Source organism: Lontra canadensis, unplaced genomic scaffold, assembly GCF_010015895.1.
Source record: "Lontra canadensis isolate GAN:19392208 unplaced genomic scaffold, GSC_riverotter_1.0 scaffold25, whole genome shotgun sequence".
NCBI lineage: Eukaryota > Metazoa > Chordata > Mammalia > Carnivora > Mustelidae > Lontra > Lontra canadensis.
In genome coordinates this window covers 19924462-19952315 of record NW_022631019.1, presented here as the reverse complement: position 1 = coordinate 19952315, position 27854 = coordinate 19924462, and the positions used below count along the sequence as shown (strand labels likewise).

Genomic DNA, 27854 nt, shown 5'->3' with positions numbered 1-27854 from the left:
AGAGAGGCCCCTCTGGCTTGGGCTCACTACTGTGCCCTCCCTCCCAGCCTGTGGCCAGAGAACACAGAGTTTTCTCAGGGCCAGAGGCAGAGGAGGCAGCCCCCCTCCTTCCTCTCCAAGGCCCAGCTGTGGGGCGGCTGCCCAAGCTCCCACCAGCCCCGCCTCTCCTACTCCCCAGCCAAGTTGCTGCTCTGTGGTCACCTGGACCCAATTTCCTCCTTCCTGCCTCCTCCCATCTCTGGGAAGCGCCCCTGGGCTGCCCTGCCAATTTCCAAAGTCTTCTCCCCCAGGAAGCCTCTTCTCTGTCCTCCCCCCATCCCCACCCCCAGGTCTCCTACCCCTACTTGGAACACTCCAGCTCCTCTCCCTTCAGCCCCACACACAGAGAATCATCTGGACCATGAGCCCATTTTCCATTTGGTTCCTGGCTGAACATTGGGTCTCCTTGGCCAGACTGCGAGTTCTCTTCCCCAAGGCGGTTATCACATTGTGTGCTTCCCTCTCCCCCCACAGCGCCAGGTAGGGAGGAGCCCAGAGCCAGAGTGGCCCATACCCTAGATGCTGAACCTTGGTGCTCAGATACCTGAAGCCAGCATCACTGTTAAGCTTTTGAGATCTAAGCACCCCTCCTCTTAGGTGAAGAAACCTTGAAGGTGCAGGGAGGAGAAGGGACTTGCCCAAGGTCACCCAGAGGCCAGGCCAGTACTCAAACCCAGGTCTTCTGGCTCTCAGGTGCAGGTTTCTGACACTCGACCTGAAGCAAATTTCTAATCCTCCCGGGTCCTCATTTTCAGGCAGGAGACCAAAAGAGTTCCCAACAATGTATTAACAGAACCTGGGGCGTTAATTCTGCCTCACATGCCAGATCTGGAAAAGTCCCAAATCCAACCTCCCTCTATCTACCTTCATTTCATAAACAAGCAAACTGAGACCCCAATAGCAGAAGGGACCTCCTCAAGGTCACACCAAGTTGGGGCTAGAGTCAAGACTGGATTCTATGTCAAGTTCTTTGAAGAAAAATTAAGTCTCACCAACTAATCCATTGATTCAACAAAGGGGTTGTATGTGTGTGTGTGTGTTTTGAGAGTCTAATAATGCCAGGCTCTATGCCGGTTGCTAAGAATATAAGGGTAAAAAAGACAGAGCTGGTAGGGATATGAGGGGGCTCCTGGGCAGGAAATGTTCTGCATCTTGATTTGGGTACATGCTACATGGGTGTGTTCAGTTTGTGAAAATTCATTGAGCTGTACATTTTGGTATGTGCACTCTTCTGAATGTATATATATTTTTTAAAAGATTTTATTTATTTATTTGACAGACAAAGTTCACAAGTAGGCAGAGAGGCAGGCAGAGATAGAGGAAGGGAAACAGGCTCCCTGCTGAGCAGAGAGCCCGATGCGGGGCTCGATCCCAGGACCCTGGGATTATGACCTGAGCCAAAGGCAGAGGCTTAAACCACTGAGCCACCCAGGTGCCCCTGAATGTATATTTCAAATAAAAAAAATTTTTTTAAGATTTTATTTATTCATTTGAGACAGATACAGGGAGAAAGAGAGAGAGCACAAGCAAACGGGAGAGGCAGAGGGAGAGGGAGAAGCAGACTCTCCATGAAGCAGGGAGTCTGATGTGGGACTCGACCCAGGACCTGGAGATCATGACCTGAGCTGAAGGCAGACGCCCAACCATCTGAGCCGCCCAGGTGCCCCTAAAAACATTTTTTTTAAAAAAACCAGTCACAAGCATTGAGTTTACAGAGCTACAGTATAGTAGAGGAGGTGAGATGTTAACTAATTACACCAATAATTGATTAATTACAATTGTGACAAGCGCTACAATGAAAGTAGAGGGTGCTAAGTGCTGTGGAATAGCCCTTAGCTCACATCGGGGTAGTCAGGGAAGGTGCCTCAAAGGAAGTGAGGGATAAGCTGAACTGTACAGAGTGACCAGGTTTTTTTTTTTTTAATTTTTTTTTTAAAGATTTTATTTATTTATTTGACAGACAGAAATCACAAACAGGCAGAGAGGCAGGCAGAGAGAAAGGAAGGGAAGCAGACTCCCTGCTGAGCAGAGAGCCTGATGCGGGGCTCGATCCCAGGACCCTGAGATCATGACCTGAGCCGAAGGCAGTGGCTTAACCCACTGAGCCACCCAGGCGCCCCAGAGTGACCAGGTATTTAGAGAACAGGAATAATTCCCAACCCCTACCTTACACCGCCCGAAAATTAATTCAAGATGGGGCACCTGGCTGGCTCAGCGGTAGAGCGTGTGACTCTTGATCTTGGGGTTGTGAGTTTGAGCCCACATTGGGCGTAGAGCTTACTTAAAAAAAATAAGAATTCAAGATGAATCACAAACCTAAATGTGTTAACACTATAAAGCTTCTAGAAGAAGATGTATTGGAATATTTCCATGATCTTGGGATAGGCAAAAATTTCCTAGGGACCAAAAATACTAAACATAAAACAGAATTGTCAGGGGATGGGGAAAAGCACTCAAGACACAGAAAACAATGTGTGAAGGCCCAGAGGAAGGAAGAGGCAAGGTATGTTAGAAAAACTGAGAAAAGGCCAGAAGAAGCAAAGGCAGGGGGAGAGTGAAGTGTGAGAAAATCCAAGAGGAGGTAGGGGTCCAAGCCAGGGCCAGGGCGTTATAAGCTGGGTTAGGAACTAGGAGATTATCCTGACAGTGGTAGGCAGGCAGAGAAGGGTTTTTTAAGTTTCTTTTTTTCTTTTTTCTTTTCTTTGTTTTTTTAATTTAAGTCATCTCTACACCCAATATGGGGCTTGAACTCACGACCCCGAAATCAAGCATCCCATGCCCTTTTGACTAAGCCAGCCGGGGCGTCCCAAGAGAAGGGTTTTTAGTAGGGGGAGTGGCAGGAGCAGCAATTGAAACAACAGTTAGGGATAATATGACCGTCACCTGGGTTTGCAAAATCAAGAATTACCCTCTTTGATGTGCCCAGGACTACAAGATATAGTCTATGTAGAACCACAAATGAAAGGGAACATCCCCCTTTCTCCCTGCTCAGCAATAAGACAAAGCCAGGCTTGGGTTTTGCTTCCTTGCAAATCAAGATGTAGCTTTACAACTTGAAAAGTCACTTAATCCAGGTGCCAGGATGAGGCTGGGTATGGCAGGCGGGGACTTGGGCTGCGAGGCCCTGTCCTGCCAGGCCCAGCCCGGGTCTTAGAGGAGCTGGAGTCTGCCAGCTCCCACCCACGCCCCAGCTCTTGCTACAGCCCCACCCACCTCACCCCCGCTCAGCACCTGGACCTACTCATATCCTCTTCCCTCTTTCCCTTCCTTGGAGGACTAAAGGGTCTCACAAGGAAGAGCCCAGAGGTCAGGAGTTTCCTTCGCCCCCTCCACCTGCCACTCCCTGCCACCAGTATCCCCAGCACCAGGCCCCCACAGACTCCAGCTGTCTCACCACTCAGGCCTTCTCCCTGCAAGGTGGTCACCAAGCCACGGTGACCCCCTTCAATTCAACCAACATTTACTGAGCACCTGCTGCGTGCTGGGCAGGGCCTTAAGGAAAACGGTATTTATTCCTCCTCTCCAGGAAATCTTGGGGTAATGGGGGAAAGAGAGAGCAAAATTTACAAGGGCTTTATAGAGGAGCAAATGCAAGCAAGTATAGAAAGTGAGACTGACTTCACCTGCGGAACAGAGTGTGAATATCAAGGAAAATTTCCTCTAAGAGGTGACATTTGAGCTGGGTCATAAAGAATAAGTAAAACACAGAAAGAAATGCTCTTTGTGGCAGTGGAGAGTATAAGAATTATAGTGACCATTGTGGATGTCAGATACTGGGCTCAGCCAATACCTTCTGATGTCAGATACTGGGCTCAGAATACCTTCTGTATTCATTGACTCCTTACAATGACTCTGTGAAGTAGGTATTAGAATAATGCCCATTTTCTAGATGCAGTAACTCAAGGCTTAGAGAGGGGAAGTGATTTGCTTACAGACTCTCAACGGCTGTACTGGCAGAAACAAGACTTGAACCCGGGTCTCTCTGCTTCTGTGCTTTTTCTTTTTTTTTATTTTTTTAAGATTTTAGTTATTTATTTATTTGACAGAGAGAAAGAGAGAGATCACAAGTAGGCAGAGAGGCAGGCAGAGATGGGGAAGCAGGCTCCCCGCTGAGCAGAGAGCCTGATGTGGGGCTCAATCCCAGGACCCTGAGATCACTACCCGAAGGCGGAGGTTTAACCCACTGAGCCACCAAGGCACCCCTGCTTCCGTGCTCTTAACATCTACTACACAGAGTGGCTTGAACAGAGGACATGTGCAGGAGTGGGGGTAGGGGGGGAAACTGGAGGGGTGGAGGCAGGGCTTGGTGGCAGAAGCCTTAGTGAGGAGGATGGGCTTTATCCAGAGAGCCATGGGGCCATGGAAGGCTCATTAGTGAAGGAGGGGGTAAAGAGGGACAGCACCCGCACTCAGCTTTCTACACTGAGAGCCCACTTTGAAGGGGGAGAAGTTAGAGATGGAGAAACCTGTAAAGCAGTTGCTACAAAAATCCAAGAAAAGGGGGCCTGGCTGGTTCAGTCAGTAGAGCATGTGCCTCTTATTCTCTGGGTCATGAGTTCAATCTCCACATTGGGTAGAGAACTTACTCAAAAAAAATCCAAGAAAGAGATGAGAGTTGAGGGATGGAGAAGAGGAGGTGCACTGAGGAGAAACCAAGCAGAACTTGGGGATGAGATGGAAGGAGTTGTCAAAGATGGCCTCCGGGGCTTCTGGCCCAAGTGTGCCCTCCAGAGGGAAGCCAATAATTGGTCTTTCACAATTTATTGGGCACCCTGTCCCCCAACCATGGCTCAGCTCCACACTTGGCACCTGCAAAACTCACTCCTGGAAGGTGCTTTGTTCTTCTCCAAAATGTATCTTCCTCATCTGTTTGTGTATTCATTCACACTGAGCACCTACTGTATACCGGCTGTTCTGGGAGCTGGGGAGGAGTGGGGAACAAGCTCAGCCTGCCTTATTCGAGGGGTAATGGTTACAGCCTGGGGTCTGGATTTGAATCCCGGTTCTGCAACTCTTTGGTTCTCCGTCCTGGACAAACCTCCAGCTGGCTGTGACTTCAGGTAAGTCACCAAACCTCTCATTGTCTCAGGTGGCTCATCCATAAGACAGGGGAATGGACAGTCCCTGCCACAGGGACTCAGTGGGCAGTCCCCGGTAAGGTCCCCGGTACTGGGTAAGCATTGGGTGTCAGCTATTACTTGAGTTCACATTGTAGTGGGGAGACAGATGCAATTACACAATTAATTATTTAATTATAACAGTGATAAATACCCTGAAGGAGCAGTGCGGTCTGGAGGTGAGGGAAGGCTCCCCAGAGCGAGGGACGGTCCTGCTGAGCCGAGCTGAGTGAGTTGGGCCTGGCCAGGTGAAGCTCGAGGAGGGGGGGGGGGGGGGTCGGGTGAGGCAGAGGGCTGTCTTAGTGGGCAGACCCTCAGGCAGAAGGAGGCGCCGAGAGAGGTCTGTATTTCTGTAACTTTACCTCTTTGGAGCCCCCACATAATGTTGAGAAGTAGGTCAGGCAAATCCTTGGCTGCCATTTTCTAGAAAGGGCACTATGGCCCAGAGAGGGACGGCGTCTTAGCTGGTCTGTAACCAAGCCTCTGGGTCGATGCTCTGCCACCACTGATCCAGGGAGCTGGAGGGGATCAGCCTGAGAAGAGGCCTTTGTCCCCGAGCCCACTGGGGTGGGAGCGGCAGGAGCGGAGGCTGCAGCTGGCCACCAGCGGCTGTGGCGGCCAGAGCTGCATTCCTTCCCCTGCCAACAGAGCAAGTCCAGGCTCATGGCAGGGGCCTGAAACGTTCTTTTTTGTCTTAAAAAAAAAAAGAGAGAGAGAGAGAGAGACAGAGACAGAGAGAAAGAAGGAAAAGAAAAGCACTTTAGTCAACATTAAGACTTAACTTCAAAGGACACAGCTTCCAACTGTCTCCCCTAACCCTGGGTCTCTCCCACTCCCTGGGGTAAGGCCCCAGGCAGCCAAGTTTCTGGGAAAGGGAATTCGAACTGGACTTGGAGCCCAAAGACTTTGTGATGAGCCCTGGCTCAGCCTCCAACTTGCTGTGTGACCTCCGGTAGGTCAACAGCCCTCTCTGGGCTTGAGGGTCCCCAGCCAAACAGGGAAGGGAGGGTTGGATGACATCAGGTGGGGTGGGGAGTCCAGGAACCGGCTCCAGCCAGCTGCAGCAGCTTTGCTGCCCTTCAAGTCTGAGGCACTGGGGCCTCGGGGGTCCGGAAGCTGGGGACAGGCAGCCTTTCATCTCTGCTGGCCCAGGGTCGCTGCAGGTTGGCAGGCCCCACATCCCGAGATCGCGTTTCAGGCTGGAAGGGGCCTTCCTGTGACCTCAGCCGGACAGCCCTGCCCCTGCCCCCCTCCTCCCCGTTCTCACCAGAGGGAAGCAGGCAGCATCCCGCCCAAGGTCACCGACCAGCAAGTGGCTGTCCTTCGGCCTGCCCTTCCCTCCCACCCGAGCCAGCACCCCCCTTACCACCCCCACCGCCTCCCACAGTAAAGCCCCAGGTCTCCTGGGCCATTAGGAATCTGCCAGGCGAGGCGTGGTCTTCTTCCTCTCTCTTGTTTCTTGGCTTGTTTTCCCGGTTCTCCAACAGCCGCCTCCTGCAAAAGCCTCCGGGTGCGTGTACAGGAACATTTTTCTTTAAAAAAAAAAAAAAAAGAAAGAAAGAAAGAGAGAGAGAGAGAAATGCAGCCACAGTTTGGGTAAAAAAGCAACCAACTCCTTAATCCTTCCCTGTAACCTCTGGCTCCTCAGCCCGGTTGGCTCCAGCCGCTGGGAGGGAAGGCCCTGCTGGGCAGAGGCCGGGGCCTGTCCCTCGCGCCCTCCTCACCCGCCTCTGCTCTCCTTCAGGGTTGGGTCTGACTTCTGGAGCCACGAGGAGCCAAGCTGCAGGGTTTGGCAGGCCTGGGAAAGCACGGGGGTCTGAAGGGCTTGGCTGGGCCTTTTGCCCCTCTGCCTACTTGGCCGCCTTCTTGGGAGGTTACAAGACGAGGATTTTACACCCCTCGCCCATTGCCTCTGCCCCCGTTTTCATTCCTTTATTCTCCTATCTTAGGAACCTCTGGCCTCTTCACAGCAAAGAGCCTGAATGGCATCTCCCACCTCAGGGCCTCACTGTCCGGCACCGGGCTTGGCTCTCTCTCTCTCTCTCTCTCTGCAGGGCCTTCCACGCTCCACGCCTTTGTCCAGCCAGACCCACTGGCCAGTGGCCATCAGTGTCCCTGCCCGCCAAGCCCTTAATTATCTGCTGCAGCCCCAGCACCTGGGTCAGTGCTTGAAGCCTAGTAGGTACACGGAGTCTCTGGACTGAATGGATTCAAACCGGAAATAGGTCTCTAGAAATATTCAGAGTGAGCTCTTGCAGAAGGGACCCTGGATTATGGCGTATCCCAGTTCAAGCCCTTTCGTGCCTCCCCGGGTCCCCAAAAATCCAGACCAATTCTCTATTGCCACCTCTTCCCACTTGCCAGCTCTCATCAAAGGGTTTCCTTTTTCCTCAAAGTGCCATCTTTCCTCTTGCCTCCGGGCCTTTGCCTGTGAAATTCCCTCTGCTTTCCACACCCCTCTCCACCTCTCACCTGGATGACTCCCTCTGGCCTATCACCCTGTCCGATTACCCAATCAGTAGACCGAGCACTTGTTTAGGGCACCAGCAAAGCAGAGACACTAAAAAAATATCCATATATTATTTTTTAAAAATATTATTTTATTTATTGACTTATGGGGGGGTATGAGGTGGGAGGGGCAGGAGGCGAGCAGACTCATCGCTGAGCAGGGTGCCTGCCCCTTGCTGTGTGAAGCCTGATAGATCCAGGGACCCTGAGATCATGACCTGAGCCGAAGGCGGATGGTTAATCCACTGAGCCACCCAGGCGCCCCCAAATATTATTATTATTATTTTTTAAACTAATTTGATGTTCGGGGCGCCTGGGTGGCTCAGTGGGTTAGGGCCTCTGCCTTCAGCTCAGGTCATGATCCCGGGGTTCTGGGATCGAGCCCCACATCTGGCTCTCTGCTCAGCAGGGAGCCTGCTTCCTCCTCTCTCTCTGCCTGCTTCTCTGCCTACTTGTGATCTCTGTCTGTCAAATAAATAAATAAATAAATAAAATCTTAAAAAAAAAAACCTAATTTGATGTTTGATAATTAAAAAAAATTTTAAAGAGCACTCATGGGAAAAAATAGAACTTTACTGGGGTTTCTTACTCTTATTTTATAGTCAAAACTTTTTTTTTTAATTTTTTTTTTTAGAGATTTTATTTATTTAATTTTTTTTTTTTTTTAAGATTTTATTTATTTATTTGACAGAGAGATCACAAGTAGGCAGGCAGAGAGAGAGGAGGAAGCAGGCTTCCCGCTGAGCAGAGAGCCCGATGCGGGGCTCGATCCCAGGACCCTGGGATCATGACCTGAGCCGAAGGCAGAGGATTAACCCACTGAGCCACCCAGGCGCCCCTATTTATTTAATTTGACAGAGATCACAAGTACGCAGAGAGAGAGGGGGAAAGCAGGCTCCCCACTGAGATGATGCGGGGCTTGATCCCAGGACCCTGGCATCATGACCTGAGCTGAAGGCAGAGGCTTTAACCCACTGAGCCACCCAGGCGCCCCGCCAGCACTGCTTTTGTGGCTGGGTGGCGGTAGGTAACATCATGGGGCTCTGCTCTTTGAGTCTTAGCCTAGACATCAGCACCTCTCCAGGAAGCCTTCACTGACCCCATGACAAGTTTAGTTCTCTTTTAGGTAGTCTTAAAGCCCCTCTGGGTTTTTCTTTAATACGGATATTTTTGCTTTACTTGTGGCTTTCTGGACACCCCCACCCCCGCCCCCCCGCCCCACACCAAGTCTGGAAGCATCTTCAGGGCCCAATTACTCTCTCTCCACCTCTATACCTGCAGCATATACAGTACAGGGTCTGGCACAGAACTGACCCAAAATATATTACTCTCTAACCTATATTTATCCAGTCCCCTTTGCAGGGTCTGCACTACACATCATATTCTTTTTTTTCTTTTTTTTAAAGATTTTACTTATTTGACAGAGAGAGAGAGCACAAGCAGGCAGAGAGGCAGACAGAGAGAGAGGAAGGGAAGCAGACTCCCTGCTGAGCAGAGAGCCCTTTGAGGGGCTTGGTCCCAGGACCCTGAGATCATGACCTGAGCCGAGGGCGGAAGCTTTAACCCACTGAGCCACCCAGGCGCCCCAATAAATAAAATCTTTAAAAGAAAAAAAAAAAAAAAAAAAAAGACCGTATCTGAGGAACTCCTACTCACCCTTCAAGGCCCCACCCAAATGACCCCTCCTCTGTGAACCTGCTCAATCCTTCAGTTGTGTTAGGTTGAGGGTTTTGTGAGCTTACAGCTCCTGCTGCAATTGGTGTCTCCCTTTTTTATGGTAATTTTTATGTATGTAGGGGCACTTCAGCGGCTCAGTTGGTTAAGCCTCTGCCTTTAGCTCGGGTCACAATCCCAGGGTCCTGGGATAGAGTCCCGCATTGGGCTCCTTGCTCGGCGGGGAGCCTGTTTTTCATCTGCCACTCACACCACCTGTGCTCTCTCTCTCTCTCAAATAAATAAAAAAAATTTTTTAAAGATTTTATTTATTTATTTGACAGAGATCACAAGCAGGCAGAGAGGCAGGCAGAGAGAGAGGAGAAAGCAGGCTCCCCTTGGAGCAGAGTGCCCGATGTGGGGCTCGATCCCAGGACCCCGAGATCATGACCAGAGCCGAAAGCAGAGGCTTAACCCACTGAGCCACCCAGGCGCCCCTCAAATATTTTTAAAGATTTTATTTATTTATTTGACAGAGAGAGAGACAGCGAGAGCAAGAACACAAGCAGGGGGAATGGGAGAAAGAAAGCAGGCTTCTCACCAAGCAGGGAGCTCGAAGTAGGGCTCGATCCCAGGACCCTGGGATCATGACCTGAGCCAAAGGCAGATAGACGTCTAATGACTGAGCCACTCAGGCGCCCCTAAACTTAAAAAAACTTGAAACAAATATTTTTTTAATGTATGTATTTTCTTCCCCACCAGATTGGGAGCTGCTGAAAAACAGAGACTCCGTGGATGGATCACTGGTCCCTAGAGCCCTGGGTTGGCCTGGCCAGAGGAGAGAGCAATGTATGCTCTTTAAAGAAACAACCTGGAGGATGTCATGACGGAGGAAAACTTCAGGCAAGATTTTGAATGTGGGGGAAGAATAACATGTACTCACTGAGGGCACAGAGTCAGCGCCGATAAGAACAAATCAAACAAAACAAAAAAAAAGCAACAATACCCGTGACAGCCAGTACTGAGCGCACCATAGTGTGGTGGGCAGAACGGAGATGAAGCTCTGCCTCTCACTGGCTGTGTGACCTTGGACAAGGTAGATCATCTCTCTGTGCCTCAGTTTCATCATCTGTCAAAAGGGGAGATTAAGGGTACCCACCTTATCGGGAATTCAATGGGCGAGTATCTGCAAGGTGCTGAGAGCTGGGCCGGGCCCGCATGGTGCTTGTGAGTTTGCCCCATGGCTTAGCACCTTGGCTGTGCCAGGCATTTTCATCTGGCACCCCACTTTGCCCTCACAGCCAGCCACCTGAGAGGCAGGGCTGTTTGTCCTTTTACTGAGAAATGAGGTGTGTGGGGGCCAAAGGTTCTTGCTAAGGCCAGGCCAGTCACTGGGTAAGGGACAGGAATGGGATTTGAACCCATGTCTCCCTGGCCTGCAGCCCACCCATGTTCCTTGACTGTGGCACCTGCCTGCAGGAGGGGGAGGAAGAGAAGATGGCACAGTGGGAAGGCAGGGAGGCTTCCCTGAGCTGGGGGGGGGGGGCTCTGGAGCAGAGCGGCAGGCATTTATTTTTCTAGAGCTTTCATTTCCGTCTGCCTCTTCTGAGCAGGTGAAAAACCCCACAGAGGGCCCTTCATGGAGTCCTCCCCTTTTTCCTCCCCCTCCTGATGCTGCTTCATCCCCCCACGCTGGGAGGGGGGGGGGAGGTCAGGCATGCAGCGTGGGAGATGTAGGGGAGTGGAGTGAGGAGGAAGGGGAGCATCATTCCAGATCCTTTCCCTTCAGCAACCCCCCTCTCCCCATCACAAGCGCTCCGGGAGGAGAGAGCATTCCAGGTGGAAGGAATGGCAAATGCAAAGGCTGTGGATTAAGGACGTGGAGGCGGGGAAAGCCTGTGAGCTTGGCTGGAACTGAGGTTCAGGGCCCCCTGGGATTGCTCAGTGGAGAAGAACTTGTTTGACGAGAAGGAGAGAGAGAGAGGGAGAGAGAGAGAGATGCAGTGGACCCAGCAAGAGCTGATGATGCTAGAGGCAGGGAAGTGGCTGCAGACTGTCCTGGGCTCTGAACACACTGGTCTCCATCTTCTTCCCCTCAACCAGGGGTGGTGAAGGGGGCTCACTGTGATTCTTCATGGTCCTTGTGATTTGTTTCTTCCCTTAACACACTGGGTTCTGCCAGCTCTGTACCAGGAATTGGTTCATGGCTTTTTATGCATTCCCTCAGTGTTTTTCGCCCCAGCTGTACAATTGGTATTATTCACTCCATTTTATGGATGAGAAAACTGAGGCTCAGCCAGGTTTTATAACTTGCTCAAGGTCACACAGGGTGTAACAGGCAGATCCTGGACTCAAACCCAGGACTTTTTCTAGAGACGGCAATTTTGCCAGCTGTACTGGTTTAGGCTGCTTTCCCCAGGGTGTTTGCCATCTCCATAGCAACAATGAGAGGCCTGCCTGTGCTGACAGCACTTCATAGTTTACGCAGGCCTTATTCTTTCTGCTCCTCACAACAGCCCTGTAAGCAAGCTGCTATCATCCCTATTTCATAGATAAGGAAACTGAGGCTCCGACAGGGGGTGTGACTTGGCCAAGACTGTTGGGACTCAGACTCTAAATGACTTTTTGCTTTCCCTTGCAGTGGAAGAGGGTCTGTTACCTGCTCTAAGCTGCCTCAGAGGGCAGGGAACAAACAGGCAGGGGTTACTTTTCAAACCTGGTGGGAAAGGAACGGGTTTGGCCTTCAGAGCCTGGGACTTGGCTACTGGCAGTGGATAATGTCATCCCTGCGGCGGTGATAACTCCTCAGAACTGCTTGGGTAGAGGAGGGAGGGCTTACCCTCAAGCGCAGTTAAGTCCATTCATGTTCAGAGGCTGGGTTCGAATTCCAGCTGTGCCGCCTGCAGACTGGGTGGCCTTGGGCAAGTCATTTAACCTCTTAGTGCTTCTTTTGTCTCATTTGTAAAATGACGGTAATGACAGGACCTCACTCATAGGCCTACTAGGAGGATTTATGAGTTAATGTATGGACAGCACTTAGCATGTGTTTGACACATAGGAAATGCTCTGTGTTAGTGCTTATTAATATGATTCCTCAAGTGTTCAGTACCATCCCCTCAGAAAGCAACTTGTCTATGTCCGTTGCCTAAAAGGAGAAACTATGGCTCTTGTTGTCAGACAATCTTCAAGCAAAAGCTCCAAAATCTTACCTAGGACAGGTGGTAATGCTGATATTGACAATAATAATTATTATTAAATTACTAATAAAGTTAGAGTTAATGACAATATTATTAAAGTTAATATTTAACAGTTGCTTACTATGTGCCAATCACTGTGGCTTTGCATTTATTTATTTTTTTGAAGTTTGTTTGTTTAAAGATTTTATTTATTTATTGAGAGAGAGACAGCATGAGGAGAGAGGTCAGCAGGAGAAGCAGACTCCCTGCTGAGCAGGGAGCCTGATATGGGACTCGATCCTGGGACTCCAGGATCGTGACCTGAGCCAAAGGCAGTCGCTTAACCAACTGAGCCACCCAGGCACCCCAGTGCTTTGCATTTATTATCTCATTTAACTTTCACAGTTCCGGGAGATTAAAAACAATTATGATTCCCATTTTACGGATAAGGAAACTGAGGCTCACAGAGGCAAAGTTACTTGCTCAAGGTCACACTGCTAGAAAGTGCTATAGTTATGATGTGAACCCAGGCTTGCCTGGCTTCAAAGTCTCGCAAAACAATTAAGGTCAGATGACAACTTGCCCAGTGTATGGATGCTTCCATCAGCTCTCTCCCAAACTTATCTGATGGATCTGCTGCCTCGGGCTCACCTCCCTCCATGCTGGGAAGAATGAGCACCTTTTATGGAGGGCATTCTGTGTGCCGGAACACTTTAGACACATTCCACATTGAGTCCTCACTGCCCCCCATGACACTTTATCATTATCCCCATTTCTTAGAAAAGGAGATGAGGCACAGAGAGGAGTGGTGACAGGACAAGGTCACACAGTCTGAAGTGAGATGGCAGAGCCAGGATGCAAACCCTGGGTTGGCCTCAAAGCTTGTATTCAGGGCCTACCAGAAAAGTACACAGACCCTTGGAAATGAGCCTCATTTCAAAGTCAGGTTCCCTCCCCTGTAACACCTCATTTGCTTAGGCCCCTGCATGAGCTCTGTCCTCCCTCCCCATTGCCACCTATTCCAACTGGCCTGGATGCCTTTCTCTTGGCCTGCAATCCTCCCAAAGACCAGTTGCCTGGTTCAGCCCCATTCACCAACTCACCCCGAGATAGCACCTCTGCAGGAAGCCTCTTCTGGCCCCACCCCATTCCAACATGCACTCTCATAAACACCTTGTACTTTGCCTTCTCATTCCTTACCAGTTTCTAACTCTATTTTGATTCATCTGGTCATTTATTTTATGACTTACTTCCTCACTAAACTCTAAGCTCCATGAGAGTCTGTCTGTTTTGCCCACCATTGTAGCTGTACCACTGGCAGGCTGCCTATCCACAATCAGTGCTTAAACTTTTTTTAAAAGATTTTATTATTTATTTGACAGAGATCACAAGTAGGCAGAGAGGCAGGCAGAGAGAGAGGGGTAAGCAGGTTCCCTGCTGAGCAGAGAGCCTGATGGGGGGCTCAATCCCAGGACCCTGAGATTATGACCAGAGCTGAAGGCAGAGGCTTAACCCACTGAGCCACCCAGGCACCCCAAATTTTTTTTTAAAGTAAACCCTACACCCAACATAGGTCTCGAACTCACTGACTCTAAAATCAAGAGTCATATGCTCTACCGACTGAGCTAGCCAGGCACCCCGGTACTTAGTAATTTTTTTACTGAATAGATGAATCCATGAAGGAATAGATAAATACCAGGTACTTTTTACACATGACTCATTAATTTCACAATTAACTCACTGAATCCTCACAACTACCCTGCTGTCCCCATCTTATTTTTAATTTTTAATTTTTTTTAGCAGTGATGTGGATATACATATTTTTTTACACTGATGTGGAGATATATATATGAAAATTTTTAAAGATTTTATTTCTTCATTTGACACAGAGAGAGGGAGAACAAGCGGGGGGGGGGTGCCTCAGGCAGAGGGAGGAGGACAAGCAGGCTCCCTGCTGAGCAAGGAGTCCCATGCAGGACTAGATCCCAGAACCCCCAGATCATGACCTGAGCTGAAGGCAGATGCCTAACCGATTGAACCACCCAGACGCCCTGTTGTCCCCATTTTAGAGAAGACATAAGTGAGGCTCAAAAAGCTATAAAGTGGTGGAGCTTGGATTCAATTTCAGGTCAGGCTAACCCGAAGCCACTGACTTCTGCACAGCACCTGCTGTCTCCCAGTCATTGGCCACAGTCATGATTTAAATAGTCATTGGTTGTCAGACCACATGTCCCAATTTGAGCCTGGAGGTCACTGACTCAGCCAGCACTGAGGCTTTTTCAGCACCATGCACTTGGTGGTCTCCGCCATTCTGAAGACTTAGACAGCTCCCCCTCCCCCTCCCATCTTGGCCTCCTTCCTTTACAGAGAGGGAAAAGGACTAGGAATTACAGCCAAGGCAGCCCTTCTGGGAAAAACAATCCTGTAATGAAAAGAGCCCTGTTCTGAGAGCAAAGAGACCTGGATTTAAGTCTTGGCATGGAGGCTGCCCTGCTGAGGGCCAATGCCACTCACCATTGAGTGACAGTGGTGTCACTGCCCCTGTGTCCTTGTTTGGGATTCTGTCTGGGTTGCTGACCCACCTGTCATCCCCTACTCACCTCCTGATTCCTAGGACTCTAGAAACAGCTGGGGCCTAGGGTGACCGGAGAGAGGGGAACTGTACTGGCACTCTCACGACACTCCCCGGAATGCTAAAGGATTGGTGGAAGAACGTCTTTCTCAGGGGTCACCAGGCCTGGGAGGAGAAATACAGAAATGGAAGACAAAAGATACAAGTTTGAGTCCTGGGGTTGTTTCAAATTTCCTGGGTGACCCAGGGTAAGTCATGAAGTTTTCAGTTTTCTCTCCTGCAAAATGAAGACAATATCCGCCTTACAGAGCTGCTCAAAAGAACTAAATGAGAGATATTCGCTAACTTGTGAATTTGTCAAATGGTATCCAGCTGCAGCCTTTTATAATCAACAAGATGCACATATACCCAACTCAGGCGTGTAGCTTCAAAACGCCAGGACATGAGGCCGACATGACTACTCCTATTTTGCAGAAGGATAAACTGAGACCCAGATAAGTTCAGGAAGTCGTCTGAGGTCTCAGAATGAGGTGACGCCTGACCAGGGTCTTGCTCACCTGACCCCGGCTTTTCAGAACCAGCTCCCAGTCCCAGGACCCCAGACCTCGCCCCGGAAGACTCGTTTAGCAGCGGGCCAGAGCCTATGACTCACTCTCCCCACCCTACTTTCGGTCCAGCCCGAGACCCGGGCAAAACTATCTGTAGCTTGAGGGGTATCCGCAGAAAGTTCATGGGTTTGGCACCTTCCTTCCACCAAAAACCCCGGTTGTTTGAACTCTAACAAGTGAAATCCATATTTAAACACACTCTGTAGGAGTTTTTACACTTTCTTAGGTAGGATTTTCCTACCTTGAATTTAGGAATTGATTCAGTTTAATCTCCACCCCCACTTCACTTGGTTTGCCCTCTCGCTGTTTACTCCGATTGCGGAAGTAGCTCGGGTGGAGCTCCCCAGACTGTACCCTTGAGTACGTCTTTTGCGTAGCTATTTAACTGGCATTCCACTCGGGCCAATGGAATGCCCGAAAGCCCCAGGAGGGTGGGGCAGAGAGCCAATCAGGGCCGTTGGCGGGGTGTGGCTGTGTCCCAGGGCGGGGAATCGCGTAATGGCGGACGCGGGCCGGGTGAGCGCGGCTGGGGGCGTAGCGCGCTGAGGGGGGTTTGGCTGTGTGGCATTCCGGGAGGCGGCCCACGGGAACAGACCCCGTGCGGAGAAGGGCGGCTGGTAGGCCTCTCTGTCGCTGAGGGCGGCCGCACGAGACCAGGTGAGCAACAAGTCCCCGCGGGCGGGCCCCGCCGTGAGGCGCCGGGCCCGGCCGCGCCGCCACCCCCCCACCCTCTGCTTCGAGCCTCGCGGGGTCCCGGGGGATTGGGTGGCGCACCTCCTGCCGCGGACCGGCAGTGGCCGGGGGAGCGGTCAGCGCGGGGTGGCCTCTTATTCTACACTCCCCTCCCCAGGGAGGAGGTGTCCTGGAGGTCCCCTCGGAGACTTGGAGGGGCCCGCGAATCTCTGAGGCTGCGAAAGTGCCCCCATCCTGGCCTGGCGCTGGCACTAAGTCGCTGTGTGACCTTGGGCAAGTCACTTCCCTCTCAGGGCCTCAGTTTCCCTACTTGTAAAACGAAGGCTTTGCAGGCAGTTGTACATGAGTTGGATCTTAGATGTTCTCGGAGATCTCGGGCAAGTTGTTCTCCAGGCGGAGCTTTAGTTTCCAAAGTGGGGCCATGAAGGAATTGTAGGGCTCTTTGAGATCCGTGGCCTGCTGGGTCGAGGAGTGGCGGAGAGGATTGTGTGTACGTAAGTGTGTGTATGGACATATGTATGTATGTAAGTATGTATGTATGTATGTGTACAGGATGGTTCTGCAGGGTAAGGAGACGAGTTGGCTAAGGGGGCTCTTCCATGAAGGCTGGATGGACCCCAGACTATAATTAGGTAGACTCTGGTTGTCTTGGTCCTCTAGGGACCTAGAGCCTTTGAGATGGCAAAGTTTTATACACTGGGGCTCCATAGCATGGGAGGAGAGGAAAGTATCCTTGGAACCTCTTGGGGCAATGATTGAAAGTTAGGCCCCAAACAATTCAGGGGGGTTAGGAGTGGGAGGGGAAGCATTTATGGTGCTCCTACTATGTGCCAGCCCTTGTTTAGGCTTATGTTCTTAATTTTTACAGCCGCTTTTGGGAATTTACGCTTAAGGAAACCGAGTTTCAGAGAAATTTAGTAACTTGTCCAAGGTCACACAAAACTTACCAACCAATCGCAAGGTGGTTTCCTTTGAGAATCATCAGACAAGGGGGAAGTCATTATCCACTTAAAAGAAGTTTGCTGTGTCACAAATGGAGGGAGAGGTCTGGTCCCAGACACTTGAATTGACCTCTGGTATGGAGACAGGCTGGACCTTGAACTCTGGATGGATAATTATAAGTGCATTCCCTTTTTTCAGTCTGTGAGTTGGAAAGGACCGTTTCTAAATTGTAAAGTTACTTAAAAGTTGTCAGAACCTCAAAGAACTCAGTTTGAATCTTGAATGGGTGGCTTGTAAAAGTTCACCAACTGTCGGTGTATAGATTTGACTCTTGGTTCAGAGGGGAGCCAGCCCAGTAACTGTTTCTCCTCCCTAAATTTTCTCTGGATGAGAGAAATTTCCCATTTGTTCAAATTTTTTTTGGATTCCTGGAACCCAAGGTTCAGTACCCTGCCTGTGATGCAGCGTGATGTTCCTTCCTTTCTTTGTGTTCCCTGTTATCTGACTTCTAGATGAGTGAAGATTGTGGACCTAGAGTCAGAGACTAGTAGTTGGATATGATAAATTGTAGCCCTTAATTTTTCTAAGCCTCAGCTTTTGGTTAATCAAAATGGTAGGACCGGCAGTGTGTATTGTTCTCATATGTCAATGGTAGGGAAGAAAATTGGAAGAGGAAGTTGCTGAGAAAGAGGGCGTTTCTTAGCAGTGGAGCCAATATGTATTTCTTTGTTTGAAATTCTAAAACTAGAAAAGCAGCAACTGAAGGAGGAAGGAAGGAAAGAACTGTGAAACTCTTCTTCCAATTCAGGTATCTTTAAGTTGCTCCCTGTCCAAGGGCCTGCTTTCACAGAAAAAGTCAGTTGTAATTTGTTCAAAGTTTAGAAATTGCATTCTAGAATGATACTTTATTTATTTACAATTTTTTTTAACTTATTTGAGACAGAGCACGACCAGAGGGAGTGGCAGGCTGAGGGAGAAGCAGGCTCCCTGCTGAGCCAAGGAACCTGATGCAAAGGACCCAGGACACTGGGATCATGACCCCAGCCCAAGGCAGATGCTTAACTGACTGAGCCACCCAGGCGTCCCTAGAATGATAATTTTAGATATGAAACCCTCCGAGATAAATTTCTTAAAAATCAGAACATTTTACTGAGTTTCTTATTTACCAGTGGATGATTCTTTTTCTCAACTTAATTGCCAATTTCAGTCTTTTGGTCTATATTAACTGTCATTTAAATTAGTGAATTTCAATATAAGTAGGATTGATCTAGATACTGGATGATGTAAATATCACCATCACTTGAAAAAATATGTAAGGGTGTGTTTGAGTTTTGCATTTGTTAAAAGTCTTGTTAATGCTTTGTTTTACAGGATTGTGTATGTGTGAATAGTTGTTAAGCATTGAATTGATCTGAAGATCTACCTTCATTCTCTATATTAGTTATATTTTCTGTATAAGACTTAATCTTTTTTTTTTTTTAAGATTTATTTATTTGACAGGCAGAGGCAGAGAGAGAGGGGGAAGCCCCCCCCCCCCCCCCCAGCAGAGAGCCGGACAGGGGGCTCCATCCCAGGACCCTGGGATCATGACCCAGGCTGAAGGCAGAGGCTCTTTTTTTTTTTTTTTTTAAGATTTTATTTATTTATTTGACACAGAGAGAGATCACAAGTAGGCAGAGAGAGGGGGAAGCAGGCTCCCTGCTGAGCAGAGAGCCCAATGCAGGGCTCCATCCCAGGACACTGGGATCATGACCGGAGCCCAAGGCAGAGGCTTAACCCACTGAGCCACCCGAGGCGCTCCCGAAGGCAGAGGCTTTAACTCGATGAGCCACCCAGGCGCCCCAAGACTTAGTCTTAATTAGCATACCAGTCTATAGTACCTTGGGGCCCAAAAAAAAAAAAAACAAAAAACAAAAAAACACCCCACCCCACAACAGTTCTTGGGACCAGATGTATTTTGAATATAGAGTTTTTGGGATTTTAGAAAAGGAATATGGTACATGTACTGTGTGTTGTGTAACGTCCCAGAGAGATCAGGGCAGCACCTTGTAATCAAACACATTCCCATTGCTATAGTAAAATGTCAGAATGTTCACAGCAACTGGTATAAATAAATATTATAAATAGCCTCATGTCATTTCATGTCGGGTTTTGCCACCAAATGAATAACGAAAATCTTATTTTTACAGCCTTTTAGATTTTGGAATTGAAGTTAAGGGATTGTGGATAAATGGATAAAATTTACATGGGTCCATATAAGTTTGGATAAAAGTTATATGATGACATGGACAATTACAAGGAGAAATACTGTAAACCAAACTAATTTCAAAACTATGGGTCCTAAAAACAGTAGTACATAGAAAATGCTTCATATAATTGTCTTGTTGTAATTAATATGTGCCAATTACATTTTTCCTTAAGTTCCCAAATTTACCTTTTAATACCCTCCTTTGGCACCCTATCCTCTTTTTAATTTAATTTAATTTAATTTTTTTTTAAGATCTTATTTATTTATTTGACAGACAGAGATCACAAGTAGGCAGAGAAGCAGGCAGAGAGAGGGGGGAGGAAGCAGGATCCCTGCTGAGCAGAGATCCCGATGCGGGGCTCAATCCCAAGACTCTGGGATCATGACCTGAGCCGAAGGCAGAGGCTTTAACCCACTGAGCCACCCAGGCGCCCTCTCTTTTTAATTTTAATTTTAATTTATTTTCATTTTTTTTCTATACCTCTTTTTTTTTAAAGTAATTTATTGTTGATTTATGTTAAATATTTTATTTGTTTTTTGACGGAGAGAGAGAGAGACAGAGAGAGGGAACATAAGCAGGGGGAGTGGGAGAGGGAGAAGCAGGCTTCCCACTGAGCAGGGAGCCGAACACAGGGCTCCATCCCAGTACCCTGGGATCATGACCTGAGCAGACGCTTAATGCTGAGCCACCTAGGCACCCCTAAAAAAGGAATTTATAGGGTCTTGTGCTCACCAGTTTTTGTGTAACAAGAGAATTATACCCTTTTCTGTGTGATTCAGAGAGAGACTAATTAGGCGAGGATCTGTAGGTTTATGTTTGCAGAATTGAAAGCTCATGGTCTCTTCAGGGTGGTCTTTAGTATGAGGACATCACTGCTGGGTTGAAGTAAGTTTTTTGTTTTGTTGTTTTGTTTTGTTTTTTAAAGTAAGCTCTGTGCCCAATATGGGGCTTGAATTCACATTCCCAAGATAAGAATTGCATCCTCTACCGACTGAAAAATTTTTAATTTTGGGGATGCCTGGCTGGCTCAGTCAGTAGAGTATGTGATGCTTGATCATGAGAGTGTGAGTTCAAGCCCCACTTTGGGGGTAGAGTTTACTTAACAATATTTTTAATTTTTGAGGCTTCCACAATTTGGATATCTTGGTAGGGAGTTTACTAAATATATTTAATTTAGAGTATTTTTATTTTAAGTGTATGTTATATGAGAAATTTGAATTTACCAGCATTATGAATTTGGGTGATTTCTTTAAATGGCCAGGTCCTCTAAGAGCAAATTAAAAAACTTTTCTTGGATTGCCTGGGTGACTCAGTCGGTTAAGTGTCTGCCTTTGGCTGAGGTCATGATCTTGGAGTCTGGGATTGAGCCCCACATCAGGTTCTCTGCTCAGCAAGAAGTCTGCTTTTCTCTCTGCCCTTCACCCTGCTCTGGGTCTGGCTTTCCCAAATAAATAAATAAAATCTAAAACAAAAAACAAACTCTATTCTTTACTCTTATTGGACACTTCAGCTATATAGTGAGGTACACTGGTCATGTTGGAGGTTAAAGAAGTATTTCTTCTCTTTAAAGGAGTCCCCATGGGACACCTGGGTGGCTCAGGCAGTTGAGCCTCTGCCTTTGATTTGGGGTCATGATCCCAGGGTTCTGGGATCGAGTTCCCCCATCAGGCTCCTTGCCCAGCAAGGAGACTGCTTCTCCCTCTGCCTCTCCCCCTTCTTGTGCTGGTGCACGCGCACTCTCTCTCTCTCTCTCTCACAAATAAGTAGATAAAAATTAAAAAAAAAAAAAAGCCCCATGATGGTGTGAATTTGAGAGATTCTGGCCTTCAGGTTACCTTGTAGCTTCCTGATTTGTGGGCCTCAGTTCATTCTCCTACTTGGGATGTCTCCATAGCTCCTGAGAATGGTACTTTACTGTCTAGGAGATAGAAAGGGTATAGAACAGCATATCAGGAGTTGCAGGTGGATTCGGTGTACGACGGTACTAGGTGATTGGAGCAGTTCATATCCAGACTATCCCAGTGTCTTCTATTTTATAAGCACTGATAGTATTGTAAAAGGACTACAATTGGTAGACTAACATCTTTTTCCAAATTAGCCTGTTGTGATTGTGGATGAGCTTTTCAGGACGGGAACTGACTGTGTCTTGTACTGTTTTTTTTTTTTTTTTTTTAAAGATTTTATTTATTTGTCAGAGATCACAAGTAGGCAGAGAGGCAGGCAGAGAGAGGAGGAAGCAGGCTCCCCACTGAGCAGAGAGCGCAAGGCAGAGGCTTTAACCCACTGAGCCACCCAGGCGCCTCTTGTACTTCTTTTGTGTTCTGTAATGTATCAAACTTATCTTGCATTAGAATTTACCATTAAGACATTTTCATACCTGGGTTGGGAGCTCTGATGTCAGTACACAGCGAGGAGTGAGAACCATTGACATAAGCATATAGTAGGTGCTCAATAAATATATTTTGGTTACTTTTTTTTTTTTTTAAGATTTTGTTTATTTATTTGAGAGAGAGAGAGAACATGAGGGGGAGAAGGATAGAGGGAGAAGCTGACTCCCCATGGATCTGGAACCCTGATGCGGGACTCAGTCCCGGGACTCCAGGATCATGACCTGAGCCGAAGGCAGTCGGTTAGCCAACTGAGACATCCAGGTATTCTATTGGTTACTTCTTAAAAAATTTTTATTTATTATTTTATTTTATTTTTTATTTATTTATTTTTTTTTTAAAGATTTTATTTATTCATTTGACAGAGAGAGAGAGATCACAAGCAGGCAGGGAGGCAGGCAGAGAGAGAGGAGGAAGCAGGCCCTCCACGGAGCAGAGAGCCCGATGCGGGGCTCGATCCCAGGACCCTGGGATCATGACCTGAGCCGAAGGCAGAGGCTTTAACCCACTGAGCCACCAAGGCGCCCCTTATTTATTATTTTAAAGAGAGAGAGAATGGGGGGGAGGAGTAGAGGGAGAAGAACAAATAGACCCCATGCTGAGTGTAGAGCCTGGCCACAGGACTTGATCCCACAGACCTGAGCTCATGACCAGAGCCGAAACCAAGAGTCAGATGCTTTTAACCAGCTGAGCCACTCAGGTGCCCCTATATACTGGTTACTTTGTTGCTGGTCCTGGCATGCATTGGATAGGGTGGAAGAGGACCCAAACTTTTTGGTAAGGTAAATGGACTTTTTTTTTTTTTTTTTTTTTAAGTGATGACAGGGGCGAGAAGGGGCAAAGGGAGAGAGAGAGAATCTTAAGCAGGCTCCATGCCTGGCAGAGAACCCAATGCAAGGCTCTGTCTCACATCCCTGAGATCATGACCTGAGCCAAAGTCAACATTCTTTTTTTTTTTTTTTAAGATTTTATTTATTCATTTGAGAGAGAGAGAGAGAGAATGAGAGAGAGCATGAGAGGAGAGAGGTCAGCGGGAGAAACAGACTCCCTGCCAAACAGGGAGTCCAGTGCGGGACTTGATCCCAGAACTCCAGGATCATGACCTGAGCCAAAGGCAGTTGCCTAACCAACTGAGCCACCCAGGCACCCCAAAGTTAACATTCTTAACCAACTGAGATAACCAAGCATCCCAGCAAAATAGCTTTCTAAGATACTGATGCAGTTGGTAGATGTGGGCCCATAGTTAGATCATTGCCAGTTAGTTGGTAGGCTGTGATTTTGTGACTTAGGCAGGATTAGACAGAGTATGTGTCTGCAGGCAACTGAAAGTTTTATTTCTGGGGTAGTGGTTTTACTTAGTAAGACTGATGAGGGTGACAGTTGCTAAACTGAGAATAGGTGCAAAGTGCAGTAATTGTTTGGGATTTGGGTTGGGGGGGTGTTTTTTGTTGACTGAAGAAATGAGTGGTTCTTTATTTGGAAAGAGGCTCATAAGCTATGAAACAAGATACTTCCTGCTCTTCTGAACTGAACAAGATGTCATCTCTTCCATGAAGCCTGCAGGGGGAAAATTGAGTGATTCCTTTGTATGTTCTCTCCTTTTTTTTTTTTTTTTTTTTAATATTTTGTTTATTTATTTGCCAGAGAGACAGACAGAGTGAGAGTGTGAGAGTACAAGCAGGGGGAGTGGCAGGCAGAGGGAGAGGCAGACTCACTACTGAGCAGGGAGCCCGATGCGGTACTCGGGATCATGACCTGAGCCGAAGGCAGACAGTTAACCATCTGAGCCATCCAGGCGTCCCTCCTTTTTTTTTTTTTTTTTTTAAGATTTTATTTATTCATTTGACAGGGATCACAAGTAGGCAGAGAAGCAGGCAGAGAGAGAGGAGGAAGCAGGCTCCCTGCTGAGCAGAGAGCCTGATGCGGGGCTGGATCCCAGGACCCTGGGATCATGACCTGAGCTGAAAGTAGAGGCTTTAACCCACTGAGCCACCCAGGTGGCCCCCCCCTTTTTTTTTTAATAAAAAAATTTATTGGGTCACCTGGGTGGCTCAGAAGGTTAAGAGTCTGCCTTCGGCTCAGGTCATGATGTCTAGGTCCTGGGACTAAGTCCCATGTCAGGCTCCCAGCTCCATGTGGAGTCTGCTTCTCCCTCCCTCTCCCCCTGCTTGTGCTCTCTCTCTCTGTCTCTGTACCTCTCTCAAGTGAAAAAATTTCTTTTTAAAAAGATTTTATTTATTTATTTATTTATTTGACACAGAGTCAGGGGGGTACACAGCAGGGGGAGTGGGAGAGGGAGAAGCAGGCTTCCTGTTGATCAGGGAGCGGGATGTGGGGCCTGAGCCGAAGGCAGATGCTTAACAACTGAGCCACCCAGGCGCATCTACTTTTTAAGATTTTATTTATTTGTGAGAGAGTGCACGCATGAGAGAGAGCTTGAGCAGGGGAAGGGGCAGAAGGAGAGGGAGAAGCCGACTCCCCACAGATCAGGGAGCCTGACTTGGGCTTGATCCCAAGGTTTTGGATCATGACCTGAGCCAAAGGCAGATACTTAACCGACTGAGCCACCCAGGCTCTCCTGTTTTCTTCTGTGTGTATCAGTTTGTCAAATCTGATATTAGACAGATTACAAACTCTTCACTCTGCCTGACTGTGAGCTCCTTAAGAGCAGGACTGAATCGTTCTTTTTTTTTTTTTTTTTTTAAGATTTTATTTATTTATTTGACAGAGATCACAAGTAGTCAGAGAGGCAGGCAGAGAGAGAGGAAGGGAAGCAGGCTCCCTGCTGAGCAGAGAGCCCGATTTGGGGCACGATTCCCAGGACCCTGGGATCATGACCTGAGCTGAGGCAGAGGCTTTAACCCACTGAGCCACCCACGCACCCCGGAATCGTTCATTTTTTATAGGACTGGTGCTCAACACGCAGTAAAGGCTTAGTAGATGCTAATAATGCTTAAATCATGGCCTCTGTCTTCTACTTCATTCTTGTAAGTTTTGCTTTTCTTCCAATTCATGGTCTTTTCAGTTCAGATCAGCAAACATTTATTGAGTGTCTTCTGAGAGGTAGGTCTTAGGCCTTGGGGTAGGGTGTCTCAGCCTTGACACTATTGACATTTTGGGCTGGATCATCTGTCATTGTGGAGGACTGTCCTGTGCATTGTGGGATGTTTAGCAGTATCGCTGGTCTTTACTCACTACCCATTAGTACCCTCTTCTCACTATCTCTAACAACCAAAATGTCTCCAGATGTTGTAAAATGTCTCCCCAGGGGCACAGTTGCCCCCTGTTGAGAACTGTTATATAGAGGGTAGGGGCGGTGGAATCATAGAGGGAAGTTAAATGTAGATGTTCTTAGGTGTACACTCTCCTTTTATTCCTTCTTTCTAGTTACACATCTCTTGTTATGGCTTTGGATAAGAAAGAAAAATGGATAAGATTTGGGTAAGATAAGAAAGAAAAATGAGGGGATGCCTGAGTGGCTCAGTCAGTTAAGTGTCTGCCTTTGGCTCAGGTCATGATCCCAGGGTTCTGGGATTGAGTCCTTCATTGGGCCCCTTGCTCAGCGGGGAGTCTGCTTCTCCCTTTGCCTGCTGCTCCAGCTGCTTGTGCGCCCTCACTATTTCTCTCTTTCTTTCTGGCAAACAAATAAAATCTTTAGAGGCACCTGGGTACCTTGCTTTACTCTCTCTCAAATAAATAAATACAGTCTTTTTTTTTTTTTTTTCCTCTCAAGGTTTTATTTATTTACTTAGAGAGAGAGTGAGAGAGAGCATGAGAGGGGAGAAGGTCAGAGGGAGAAGCAGACTCCCTGAAGAGCTGGGAGCCAGATGCGGGATTCGATCCTGGGACTCCAGGATCACAACCTGAGCTGAAGGCAGTGGCTTATCCAACTGAGCCACCCAGGCGCCCCAATAAATAAAATCTTTAAAAAAAATGAGGGAAACCAGGAAGTGACAGCTTTAAAGTAGCCCCATTATTTTCTTTTTCTGTTCAAATTTTATTTTTTCTGGTTTAAATATATTAGAGCAGGGGTGCTTACAAGTGTCTGCCTTGGGCTTGGGTCATGGTCCTGGGATCAAGTCCTGCATCTGGCTTCCTGCTCAGAGCCCCTTCTTCCTCAGTGGGAACCCTGCTTCTCCCTCTCCTACTCCCTGTGTCCCTCAAATAAATAAGTAAATAAAATCTTTATTTTTTTTAAAGATTTTATTTTTTACTTATTTCACAGAGAGAGTAAGAGTGAGAGCACAAGCAGGTGGAATGGCAGGCAGAGGGAGAGGGAGAAGTAGGCTCCCTGCTAAGGAAGGAGCCCAATGTGGGGCTTGATCTCAGGACCCTGGGATCATGACCTGAGCCAAAGGCAGCTAGCTGCTTAACCAACTGAGCCACCCAGGCACCCCAAATAAAATCTTAAAAAAAAAAATATATATATATATATTAGAGAAGTATAGACAGATAGCTGAATTTATTTTTTTTTAAGATTTTATTTATTTATTTGACAGAGATCACAAGTAGGCAGAGAGGCAGGCAGAGAGAGAGGCGGAAGCAGGCTTCCGGCTGAGCAGAGAGCCCGACTCGGGGCTCGATCCCAGGACTCTGAGATCATGACCTGAGCCGAAGGCAGAGGCTTTAACCCACTGAGCCACCCAGGCGCCCCAGATAGCTGAATTTTTATACAGATATATGTAAATTTAGTTTCTACCACTGATTAGTGGAGTAAAGAACTACTAGACTGTTATTACCTTGCGTAAAAGATTTTCTCAGAAAAGCTCACAGCTGAAAAGTTTAACACCTAGAGAAGAATCAGTATTGGTTTTATAGAAAACTTGCCAGGACTTGTCAGGATTCTTCTTTGATAATTTTTGATGGCCCTGCAATTTTATAATTTAAAAAAAATTATGTTAAGCTAATGGGCATATTTTTCTAAGCTCAGTATTTTTTTTGTGATAGGTAGATTGGTCAAGGCGATGGTTCTTGTTCCCTTGGGGCATTCATAAAGTGATTACAAGTTAGTAGTAACATTTGGGGACTTCACTGTCCTTTTTTTTTTTATTTATTTATTTATTTATTTGACAGAGATCACAAGTAGACAGAGAGGCAGGCAGAGAGAGAGAGAGAGAGAGGGAAGCAGGCTCCCTGCCGAGCAGAGAGCCCGATGCGGGACTCGATCCCAGGACCCTGAGATCATGACCTGAGCCGAAGGCAGCGGCTTAACCCACTGAGCCACCCAGGCACCCCTCTTCACTGTCCTTTGACCAATCCTCCACAATATAACATTATAATCATTCATGTCTTAGTCACCATTAAAGTGATGTTGAATGAGTTTTTTCCTGTTCCATTTGAAGTTGTGAATGGTACTCTGGAGAATTCAAATGTATGGTTATGAATGGTATCTCAGAATAGTTACCATTTATGCAAATGAAGCACACTTCTTAACTTAGAAACCAAACAGAATTGAATTAGAAAAGAGAAGAATAGAAACAAGAATTGTTGAATGCTTGCAGAGGAAATAATGTTCAGATATAGAAATACCTCAGAAAAATTTGCTCTTCATGATTTCTACACAGCAATAAAGAAAATTAGTTTGAGATTGATGGGAGAGGCTATTAAACTTTGCCTGTAATATTACTTTTCAAGCTGTTTTTATTTTCTGGTAAAATATGAGAGTCTGAAGCATACTCTGTTAGTTGTAAGATTAATTCTGGTTGAACAGAAGTAAGGTTCTTATTTTTAGAATATAGAAGCCCTTTTGAAAAGAAGTAGTGGTTCAGCTTAGTTCCAATTTGAGTGAATATGTGTGTGTATAAGCACACATACACATATACACACGTATATATGATGTGGCTTATGGTGATACTTAAAGTTTGTAATCGACATAATAAAATAACAATTCTTTTACTCTCGGGTATTCAA

General features: G+C 47.4%; 1 protein-coding gene and 1 long non-coding RNA gene across 2 annotated transcripts in view; one reads left to right on the top strand and one right to left on the bottom strand.

Annotated features, from left to right (window-relative positions):
• Positions 1-6511: 6511 nt before the first annotated feature.
• LOC116871263 lies at positions 6512-15642 on the bottom strand. Its single transcript, XR_004383363.1, has 3 exons — positions 15623-15642; positions 15094-15230; positions 6512-6688 (listed from the first exon to the last, which is right to left on the bottom strand). It is a non-coding gene; the product is annotated as an uncharacterized LOC116871263 (long non-coding RNA).
• A 505-nt stretch (positions 15643-16147) lies between these two features.
• The window catches only part of WASF2 (WASP family member 2), a 76576-nt gene continuing 64869 nt past the window's right edge, over positions 16148-27854 (top strand). Inside the window, exon 1 of the mRNA XM_032863884.1 lies at positions 16148-16330. The gene's annotated coding sequence lies outside the window, so the exon portion shown is untranslated. The remainder of the gene's footprint in view (positions 16331-27854) is intronic.